General features: G+C 39.8%; 1 protein-coding gene across 2 annotated transcripts in view; it reads right to left on the bottom strand.

Annotated features, from left to right (window-relative positions):
• skp1 (S-phase kinase-associated protein 1) overlaps positions 1-2,239 on the bottom strand; it is a 32,150-nt gene extending 29,911 nt beyond the window's left edge. Inside the window, exon 1 of one of the 2 annotated variants that reach the window (XM_088320642.1) lies at positions 2,073-2,239. The gene's annotated coding sequence lies outside the window, so the exon portion shown is untranslated. Of the gene's footprint in view, positions 1-224; positions 368-2,072 lie in introns of those variants that run through there. The other variant, XM_088320643.1, reaches the window with a different exon arrangement.
• Between the last annotated feature and the right edge of the window lie 9,027 nt (positions 2,240-11,266).

The raw sequence follows: 11,266 nt of genomic DNA, 5'->3' as shown, positions 1-11,266 counted from the left end.
CAGAAATAAAACCAGCCATGGAGACTGCATCTTTTACACCGTGCGCCCTATGGTCGTGAAATTCGGTGAATACAATCCTGAATAGAAACAATATATTGCAAGTATTACAAATATGGCTGCAACGATTAGTCAACGTTTTCGACAAAATTCAATAATTGAAATAGTCAACAAATTGTCGACTTTTGTTTCCAGACAAATATTTCCAAAAGAGTGGAGCATCTTACATGAGTATAATCTCAGCTGTGAGTTGCTCACGTGAAATAGGTCTTAGTCATGAGCAGGACCACACAGAAACGACGGCATCAACATCAAGTAAATGTATTATATATTAAAAAAAATAAAAAGAATAAAAAGACGACCATATTTTCTGGACTATAAGGCGCCCCCACCAAAAATAGTTTTTGTCATATATTTTCCCTACATAAGGCGCGTCAGACGATAAAGCGCTACCGTGGGAACGTCAACAAAACAGTCAGATAGTTCAGTCAAACTTAATAACCCCTTAACATTCTGACGGCTTGCAAAGAAGCAAATACGTGTCTTAAGACACGTACGAACACGGTGTCCGTACGATGTCACCTGTCACTAAAATATGTCATTCCACATATCATTAGCACAGTTAAACTGTTGGGATTCAAGAAATACCAACTATTTCTTAGTTTCTTTCTTATTTTTCGCTGGCAACTGTGTGGACAGCAAAGTAAGAATTTCATTGTGCAGGGAAACATGATTCTTTACTGTGCATATGACAATAAACACTTTGAATTTAATTTAACAAAAATAGAATCATCACAGAAACATCAAGATCAGTCTGAAACAAGATTCTGCAAAAATATGAAGCCGGGGTATCTCACAAAAGTCATCTTGCAGCCATCACATTCAATAATAACACGCAACCATGGTCGTCTTAAATCCGTGAGTGTAGTAAACCCAACCGTGTAAAATATTTACATACTACAAAACACGCAATAATGCCAACTAAGGCTGCACAATTGACCAAAATCAAATCGACATTTTGATGTGCAGTATTGTAGTTTTGTAACCGCAGAGTATTCTGTTTTTTTCAAGGTTATGTGGCGAGTGATGGATTTTTGGCCAACCACAATTGTACATATATAAACATGTGATGTTTACAGCCTTAAAGGTATGTGGATTATTTTTAGTGAGCAATGTTGTTTTTGTTGTTGTGTACCTTGTTTGGTGTGGGTTTTTTATATTTTTGATTTTTTTTTTTCCTTTTTTCAAATATTATTTATGTTAGAGGTTGACTTGGTTTGGTTATGAGGACATGTCAAAATAAATAATTGGAATGCTATTTTGTGATGTTTTCTTTTGAAAATTGCCTAGATCACTATTTTAATGAGTTTCAACTTCATGCTAAATTTAAGTAGAAAAATAATATTCATCCGATTATCCGACTAATCATTTCAGTAGTAGGTGAATAGGCAAGATTAAAAATGGTCGTTAGTTGCAGATCTAATCTACAAGCAACTGTAACTATTGCCCATGCTAATATTCTTTTTAACTTATTTTTGTCTTGCAAGTCTTTCATTTTTTATCCTGGAGTACCACGTATAATCTCGTTGTAAATAAAGTTCTTTGCGTTATCATTGACAATAAAGACAATTAGAATTTAAAAGAAAATACAGAATCAAAAGTTAGTGGAACAGTGTCGCTTGCAGTGATAAACGTTCACTACCATAAACGTTCACCATTTGTAGTCGCGAGATTTTAAGGTTATTCAAGCGTTTAAGACTAAAATACAATAAAATATGTAACGTTAAACGGCGATTTCTTCAAAGGTAAACACCTAGCAGCGAACCATTATTTCGGGTTAGGGGTTAAAATAGACTATTCGTACCATTTTTATTTATTTACCTGCACTTCAAACATTTTGTGACAATTATCCGTTCGTTTGGGAGAACCAGAAACGCGAATGTTAGCAGATTGGGCTTGCCTTTTAGGGCCTCCTCGCGTCTGCAAACTAGGACATTCGGGCTTATAATGAAACATATACAGGAATTACAGTACAGTGTGTGTCCGTTTGACAACAAGAGACTAAAAAAACATACCAAATGTTTATTCCAATCAAGCAGAGGGGTTTTTTCCTTTGTTGTAAGTTTAAGAAGCAAAATGGAGGCCTCACAGACGCTGTGTGCTGCTGTGGCGCTTGCTTTGTCAGTTACATAGAGGGGAGGGACAGCGCATAGTTCGGGGATACTTTTAAAAAAATTTTATCAATGTATGTATTTAAAAAAGAGGTTGATTCAAAAACTTTTCCCTGCAATTATTTTTGTTTTAGTTTTAGTTTTAAAAAATGAATTATATTTGTTTTGATTTAAAAAGTGTTTTAACGAGGCTACTCAATAAAATCTTCCGACTCGCAACAAAGAAGTGTGAGTTTAGTTCCGCTTTTTTTTCAGTCGACATTATTGATTGAAACTATGATAGACACAATTCGTCTATCGGATTATTAACTATATGTGAATAATGTAATGTTTTTAAAAAAAATGTAATCCTGAAAATTAGGGTGAGGTGAGTGCTGAATAGAATAGAATAGAATAGAATAGAATAGAATAGAATAGAATAGAAAAGAATAGAATAGAATAGAATAGAATAGAATAGAATAGAATAGAATAACTTTTTGGTGATTAAGTCAAGTCAAGTCAAGTCATTTTTATTTGTATAGCCCTAAATCACGAAGAGTCTCAAAGGGCTTCACAGATTATTACACTATATTACACAGACTATTTTTCAGCCGACGAGAAGAGTAGGTTATTCATATGCTGTGGAGTAGAAGTGAGTAAGTTTAGATTTAAACATTTCCACTGAGGTTGCAGATCAAATCTCAGGGGTAAGAGCATTCCACAGCACCGGTGCCCGGATGGAGAACGCTCTCGAACCAGCAGAACACTTCTTTGCTCTTGGGATTACCAGAAGACCGGCACTCTCAGATCGTAGGCTTCGGACCGGGACATAGGGGCAGATCAGATCTGAAAGATAAGAGGGAGCAAGTCCATGTATGATTTTGTATAATACTAAGAGAACCTTGAAATCACATCTAAGGCTAACTGGGAGCCAATGCAGGTTAGCCAAAATCAGTGTTATGTGATCGTACTTTTTTGTCCTAGTTAAAAGCCTCGCTGCGGCATTTTGTACCAGCTGAAGAGACTTGATTCTAGACTTAAGGAGACCAGAGAATAGTGCATTACAGTAATCGAGACGGGAGGTAACAAATGCATGAATTATAATTTCCGCATCAGACTGAGACAGTATTGAACGGATTTTAGCAATGTTACGAAGATGGAAGAAAGCGGTTCTAGTAATTTTCTTTACATGCAGTTGAAAGGATAGATCAGGGTCAAATATGACACCTAAATTTTTAACTGAGTCACTCTGTGTGATGTGACATTTGTCAATGTTTACAGCAGTTTTTGAGAATAAGTCACGGCATTTAGATGGACCAATGACTAACATTTCGGTCTTTTCAGAGTCTCCAAATTTCCACAGTTTAGTGTGGGAGATTCCTCCAACGGAAGATATAGTTGAGTGTCGTCTGCGTAGCTGTGGAAGCTGATATTGTACTTGCGAATAATATCACCTAATGGAAGCATATAAATGCTGAAAAGAAGGGGGCCAAGCACTGAACCCTGTGGAACACCGCAGGTAACATAGGGCTCGGATGTCATTTCACCATATTTAACACAGTGCGTCCTATCTGAGAGGTAGGATCTGAACCACGAGAGGACGGTTCCTGAGAGACCAATCCATTTTTCCAACCGTTCTAGTAGGAAATTATGGTGCACTGTGTCAAAAGCAGCACTAAGATCCAGCAGCAGCAAAAGTGATGAAGCGCCAGAATCCATTGCTAGTAGGAGATCATTTGTTACCTTGATCAGAGCTGTCTCAGTAGAGTGGTTAGCCCTGAATCCTGATTGCATGGATTCAAAAAGGTTATTCTCGGATATGAAATCATTCAGCTGCTGTGCCACTACTTTTTCAAGTACTTTAGAGAGGAAAGGTAGGTTTGACACAGGTCTATAATTACTTAAGATTTCTGGATCAAGGTTGGGTCGTTTCAGTGTGAGTTTAATAACGGCGGACTTAAAAGCTGCTGGAACTACACCTGAGGAGAGTGATATGTTTATAATATTTAGAACTGAAGGTCCAAGGACGCCAAAAAGACTTTTAATAAGTGAACCTGGGAGCGGGTCGAACTGGCAAGTTGTCGGTTTGGCCGCATTCACCACCTGTTTGAGATCATCAAGTGACAGTTCACTAAAACCGGACAATTTCCCAGGACAGCCACCCTGTCGTGCATCTGTAGATTTCAGCCCTTTAATAAGTGTGGTATTAATAATTTCTTTAGCAACTTCTTCCTGTATGCATTGAATCTTCTTAGTAAAGTAGACCATTAAGTCATGAGCAGAGTGCGTCGAACTATCTGCGATAGTCTGTTGCCTTGTAAGCGATGCAACAGTGTCAAAAAGGGCTTTGGGATTGTTCTTTTGAGACGCAATCACCTTCGAAAGGTAGGCCGATTTTTCCGAGGCAAGGGCCGCTTTATACTTTAACAAGCTGTCACACCAGGTTTGATGGAAAACCTCAAGCTTGGTAGCGCGCCATTTTCTTTCCAATTTCCTGCATTCTTGTTTAAGGGTTCTAGTTTCATCAGTAAACCAAGGCGTGCGTCTTTTAGGACGTGATTTTAGCTTTATGGGCGCTATTGAATCCAGGACACTAGTCAGGGTGGTATTGAACTCATTCATGAGTGAGTCAATCGAGCCATTGTATGAAGGAAAGGACGCAACTGCTCCAGGAAGGAATTCAAAGAGCTCAGAAACTGTGCCAGTGCTTATATTGCGTCCGCTAAATCCTTCAGCTTTTTTAACACTACATTTAGTTAGCACCTCAAATGTAACTAAATAATGATCCGAGATAACGGTAGTACACGGTAACACCATAATGTTTGAGGTTAAAACTCCTCGAGTCAGAATCAAGTCTAGCGTGTTTCCATTTTTTTGGGTTGGCAAATCAAAAAGTTGATTAAAACCAAATGCATCAATTAGAGACCTAAACGCAATAGTAAGTGAACTGAGTGGGGAGTTCATATGAATGTTAAAGTCCCCCATAATTATAATTTTGTCTGCATAGGTTACTAGTTCAGACAAAAGTTCAGCAAATTCGTCGAAGAAAGTTGTGTATGGCCCAGGAGCGCGATAGATAGTTATTACATAAATTGACAATAGAGAGGACCGCATCACAAGAGCCTCAAACGCCTTGTAATTATTAGAGGTACGAGGATTAAATTTGAGCGATTTTTCAGAAATGAGCGTGACACCGCCACCCTTTTTCAATGTGCGTGCTACATGGCTACTCGCGTAGTGAAGGGGTGAAGCATAATTTAGCGCTAAATACCCAACTTTATTTATATCTGTACATTCAAGGAAACTGTGGGGGTCAGATGCATCGACATTTCGTTCTGTATACACGTGTACTAGAATGACAATAAAGTAGATCTGAATCTGAATCTGAATCTGAATCATCCGGGCGTAACCAAGTTTCACAAAGACCCATACAGTTAAGTTTATAATCACGAATAATGTTATCAACAAGTAAAGCTTTAGGAGCAAGCGATCTAATATTTAAAAGACCAAATTTTAGCTTTGCTGAATCATTTGACTTAGCTGTCTTTGTAGTCTTTGTAGAGATCTTCAAAAGATGCCGCTGTTCGGGCCGTTCGTGAGCGCTGAGTGTAAAGCGTCGGTTGTCCGGCGAGGAATGAATGGTGGAATTAGTTACATCCTCGCGTCCTTCTTGCTCCTTAGACTTTGCACGCTTCACACATCTACCTGCACGGCAACCACGCTTCTGTTTTCTCTCTTTACGCCGCCGTTGTCGTCGTTTATTGGGAGGAATAGCTGTCCACAAGGATGCCGGATCTCTTTGAAGTTCGCTCAGTATATCATAGGCGGTATAAAAAGTGCCCGAAATTCGAAATTTAGACGCCCACCCAACCGAATAAGTTCGTCCCTACTGTAAGTATTTTTGGCCACACATGTGTCCAAAAGTGAAAGCAAAAAAGACAAGAGAATGGCAATAAATAGAAGATTAGCTGGAGAGCAACTAGCCGCAGCATCCATGCGCGCCGCCATATGACGGTGTCATGAAATTCAAAGCTGTCCCATACTGTATAGTGCGCATGTACACATATAATTTAAAAATGACATACATTTTAAAAGTAGTGTAGTACAATTACCAATATGCAAAGAAAAATATATCTAAATTTATACACCGCAAGACAGAACACAATATACAAACAGTGGGCAGCAGTTATGATAGCTGCAATCAATGATACATTTTTGGTTATTTACAGTGGGCTCCAAGGCAGCTGGATGTCACAGTTCTAAAGGTCACGTGTTCAAATCCAGCTACCAGCCTTCCTGTGCGTAGTTCGCATGTTCTCCCCATGCTTGCGTGGGTTTCCTCCAGGCACTTCGGTTTCCTACAACATTCCAAAAACATGCATGTCAGGTCAATTGGCCGGTCCAAATTGTCCCTAGGCGTGAATGAGCGAGTGGCAACGAGTTCAGGGTGTCCCCTGCCCACTGCCCGGAGATAGCTATGATGGGCTCCAGCATCATCGTGACCCTACTGAGGATAAGCGGTGCAGTTAATGGATGGATGGATGGTTAATTACAGTGGAAATACAGATTACCTGAGATGACAAAGGTGCAGATGACACACAGTGCAAAGTATTTCGGTTCAGTGTGTAACCGCGGTGTACGTGTCCCACCAAAGATCCACATTGACGCTGGACTGGATGATAAGGTTTTTATTATTACAGTTTCTGCAAATGGATGAGTCACAACATTAGCTTTTCTGCTGGCTTTGATCTCTTTGATCTCATTGCAGTTCTCTCTGGTAAGACTGCCAACAAAGCATATCAAAGAGCTTTCTTTTCACTTTACATAAAATACCTTTTAGAATATCACAATACATTTTTACATCTTTACATTTTAACAAGATACTTTTAACAAGAAATCGTATAGTGGATTTTTTACGTTTACAATGGATTCAACATATTTTTCTTTCGTCTGAATTTTAACCAACATCATCCTTTTTTAATGTATATGAGAAAATAGAAATAAAAACAATAATAAGTATAAAAACGGGTACAAGTTACCTGCAAATGGATGAGTCACAACATTAGCTTTTCTGCTGGCTTTGATCTCTTTGATCTCTACAAGGGGAATTCATAATTTAGTAAAACAGAAACAAAACGAAAATAAACCTAAACAGCTTGACAATATCAATCACAATACTGTGCATGTTGAGAGATTTGTCAGCTGGGGTTATAATGTTTAAAATTAACTTCTTTTGTGGAGCACCAAAAGATGTGTCTTACCATTGCAGTTCTCTCTGGTAAGACTGCCAACAAACCCCGCCTCCCGGTCACATGTCAGAAGTCAAAACCAAACCCCACCCCATACCAGCAGATGGCACTGTTGGACTCATCATTGCAGGACATTTACCAAAAACTATACACATATTTCAGCAGAAATTTCAATAAAACAAAAGTTATTACTACACCCGTTACAAGTGCATAATTGAGAATGTATTGTGACAGCTTTGGTGAAGAAGCAGTCTCTGAGTCTGTTTGTTTTGGTTCAAATGGATCTGTGTTGTCTGCTGCCAGATTGTAGAAAGTTGAACAGATTTAAGCCAGGGTGATTACTGTCCTTTATGATGCCTTTTGCTCTGTTCAGACATCTGGATTTATAAATTACGGCAGTGGGTTACCAATGATCTTTTCTGCAGTGTTAGTCACCCGCTACAGTCAGCAGAGGTACGTCATGCGCATGCAAGTCTTTTTTTAAATTCTATAAGTAAGTGTAGCATGAACATGGTAAAAAAAAAGACAAGTCCACCCAAATCCCCCAAAAAGATGAAAAAAGCCAAAATTAGGAAGAAATGCACGAACTTGCTGTCATGATTGCCGATTCATGGCACCTGTGACTGCCCAATTGGCGCCAACAGCCCTGCGAGCTGATTGGCTGAGAGACTCTTTTTAAACCCCCGGCTTTCAAGAGAACACTGTCAGATTGTTGCGAACCGATGTTCCCAGCTAAACAAGCTCTCACTTACAGACATTTTTTCTACCTTGTTTTCCTCTGCCTGATACCCGTTGCCGACATGATTCTGGACCCGATTCTGCCCTGTTCTGCCATCCCGACATTCGACCTGTTTTGCCCCGCTACCTGCCTGACACCTGTTGCCGACCTTGTTGCCGACTTTGTTTCCGAACTCGATACCGCCCTTGCTCTCCTGTCCCGGCTAACGACCAGTATTCCTTCAAATCTACAACCATCCTCGCTCGACACGGAAGTGCCACTTCCGCGTTTCCAGCCACCTGCTACCCTTGTCCGTCAACCATCGGATCGTGGAAGCAAGCCCTACTCTCCCTCTTTATTAATAAAACTGAGTAAACGAGCGCTATTGGGTCCTGTGTAAGTTTCTGGTAAGTGACACTTGCACATGCATTATGAATGAGCTCACTGAGGCTGTTATCATGACTTTAAGCCAGGAGATGGCAGCAGAGAGAAACAAAGTTCCAAATTCCATATAGCTCTTTTAAACTCCTGCAAAAACACCCAGGTGCAATTTTTAGAATGTTTGTATTGTGTGTATATCCTTAACCAGTGAGCCTGACATTTTTTTTCTAAGTAAAATAACAGTGATAGGCTACCTTAATATTCTCTGGTTGATTAATGATTGCCAACAAATACAGCTACAGTGGATACTTTGCGAGTGCGCCTGGCTTTGGTGACATCCACAAAAGATATTAAAAACTGCAAGTCATGGTAGAAAAATGCAACTCTTATTTCTCTGGTGCGTCTCCCAGCATTGTCTCGCTGGCCACAATAAATAATAATAATAATAATTTCCTTGTATTGTCATTCTGTGTAACAATGTACACAGAACGAAATGTCGATTGCATCTGACCCGATGCAGCCGCAGCCAAGAGAGGGCGCCGCCGACCACTTTTTAAGTCTTAGGAATGACTCGGCCGGGGCGCGAACCCGAACCTCCCAGTCTCAAAGCGGGCGCCTTACCATGATGTGGTGGGCAACATTTAGCCCACAGGCCATGAGTTTGACACAAGTGCATTACACGAAAAAAATTGATAAAACTGTAAAATATTTAGAGGTACAAATGACCACACAAACACCAGGTAAAAGCCATTTCATGAAGGAGCCACTTGTCAGAACCAGAACAGATACAGGACCCAATCGCGTGACGTTCTCACACAAGCTTTTTATTTTATGGGAAATGGGGAGTCATGCACGTTAGGAAACAGGTCTTGTGTGGAAGGACAGGAAGCCAGAGACCGACGAGATCGTTAACAAATCAGGATAACGAAAATAAACAGGAGAAACAACACGGGAACAAAAACTGGAGAAACTCACAAACAGGACAAATACAGACGGAAACAAAACTGGAACCCGAAATTAAACATGACACAAATAAATGGAAACCATACCGGACTTGAAATACCAACAGGAAAAGAGTCAGAAAACAGAACCCACGTCTTGTGGGGCAGAAGTTCATTTTACGGGCTGACACTGAAGCAAGAGAGGGCTGAGCTTTATATACACAGAAAGTAAATCTCTAAACGAGCCGCAGCTGCGCCATCATTCGGAAGGTTAAAGTCTTGGGATTCAAGAAATGCCAACCATTCCTTAGTTTCTATTTGGGCACCATGGCAAACGTGACACACGGGAGGGGCCAATTGAACACCATGGCAACCGTGACACACACGGGCGCGGCCAAGTGGGCGCCATGGCAACTATGACAGTTTTTTTTCATGTTGGTTATTAAAAACTTGAGCTTGAGACACACGTATATACAATTATTTATTTTAACCAAAAAAAGTAAATATTATCATTTTTTAAATTTACAAAAGTTCAAACAGATGAACTTTCTATAACCGTATTTTCCGCACTATAAGGCGCACCGGGTTATAGGGCGCACCCCAAAAAAATAGTTTTTGGTCCTATTTTTGACATACATAAGACGCACCGGATTATAAGGCACTACAATGGGAACGTTGACAAAACAGTCAGATAGTTCAGTCAAACTTATTACGCCCTTAACATTCCCAAAGCTTCCAAAGACTCAAATACGTGTCGAGAACAAGTGCGAATGCGGTGTCCGTACGATGCCACTCAAATGCATCGTTCCATCATTCGGAAGGTTAAAGTCTTGGGATTCAAGAAATGCCAACCATTCCTTAGTTTCTATTTTCTTTTTCGCTCGCAACTTTACTGTATATATGACAATTGAGTTTAGTTTAAAAATAGACACTCCATTCCATCCATTATCTGCACCGCTTATCACAGAAACATCGAGTTCAGTCTGAAACAAGATACAGGGATAATATAGAAAGCCGGAGTAGCTCACCAAAGTCGTTGTGTTCATAATAATGTGCAGCCGTGGTCCTCTTATATCCGTGAGTTTAGTAAATCCAGGAGAATAAAATATTTACAAATACAAAATAGTAAAAAATGCTTTCTCTATGCCGTCAACCCAACGTGTGATTCACATTTATCTTTTTCAGCCAATTGCAGGCTTTGTTTTGCAGTTTAAGCCAATGCCAGCCTGTAAATGATAAAAAGGATCCGCCTCTTGACCTCCGAATAACATTAGGCAATAGTGATCGATTCAACTGATGATTGACACGTCTTTTTGGGCCAATTGCAGGCTTTGTTTTGCCGTTCAAGCCAATCCCAGCCTGTAAATGATAATAAGGATCCTCCCCTTGACCTCCGAATAACTTTAGCCAATAGTGATCCATTCAAATGATGATTGACACATTGGTTAGCCAATGAAACGCCGGTAAATAAATCCCAGCATACACCGCGGACTAATTGGCGTTCGGGGGAAAATCTAGTCGGTGGCGGCAAGTTAGTTGCAAGACTTTGCGAATTAATATTGATCCATAAATAAGGCGCACTGTATTATAAGGCGCATGGTCAGCTTTTGAAAAAAATAAAGGCTTTTAGGTGCGCCTTATAGTGCGGAAAATACGGTACTTCAATATGTATTTTGAGATATTTTGCATTGTGAAATATTATGTTTGATTGATATTTGGGGTGAGACATTTCTTAGTACAAGGCATTTCCTCAAGCAATCCATAATTTTATAATTTATAGCATGCATCTTTATGGTCTGTTCAGACTGACACGCGCACACATATATAGCA

The sequence above is a fragment of the Urocampus carinirostris genome, chromosome 17, assembly GCF_059441175.1.
Source record: "Urocampus carinirostris isolate Australia breed hairy pipefish chromosome 17, RoL_Ucar_1.0, whole genome shotgun sequence".
In the NCBI taxonomy this organism is placed as follows: domain Eukaryota; kingdom Metazoa; phylum Chordata; class Actinopteri; order Syngnathiformes; family Syngnathidae; genus Urocampus; species Urocampus carinirostris.
This window is presented reverse-complemented; position numbering and strand designations above follow the sequence as displayed.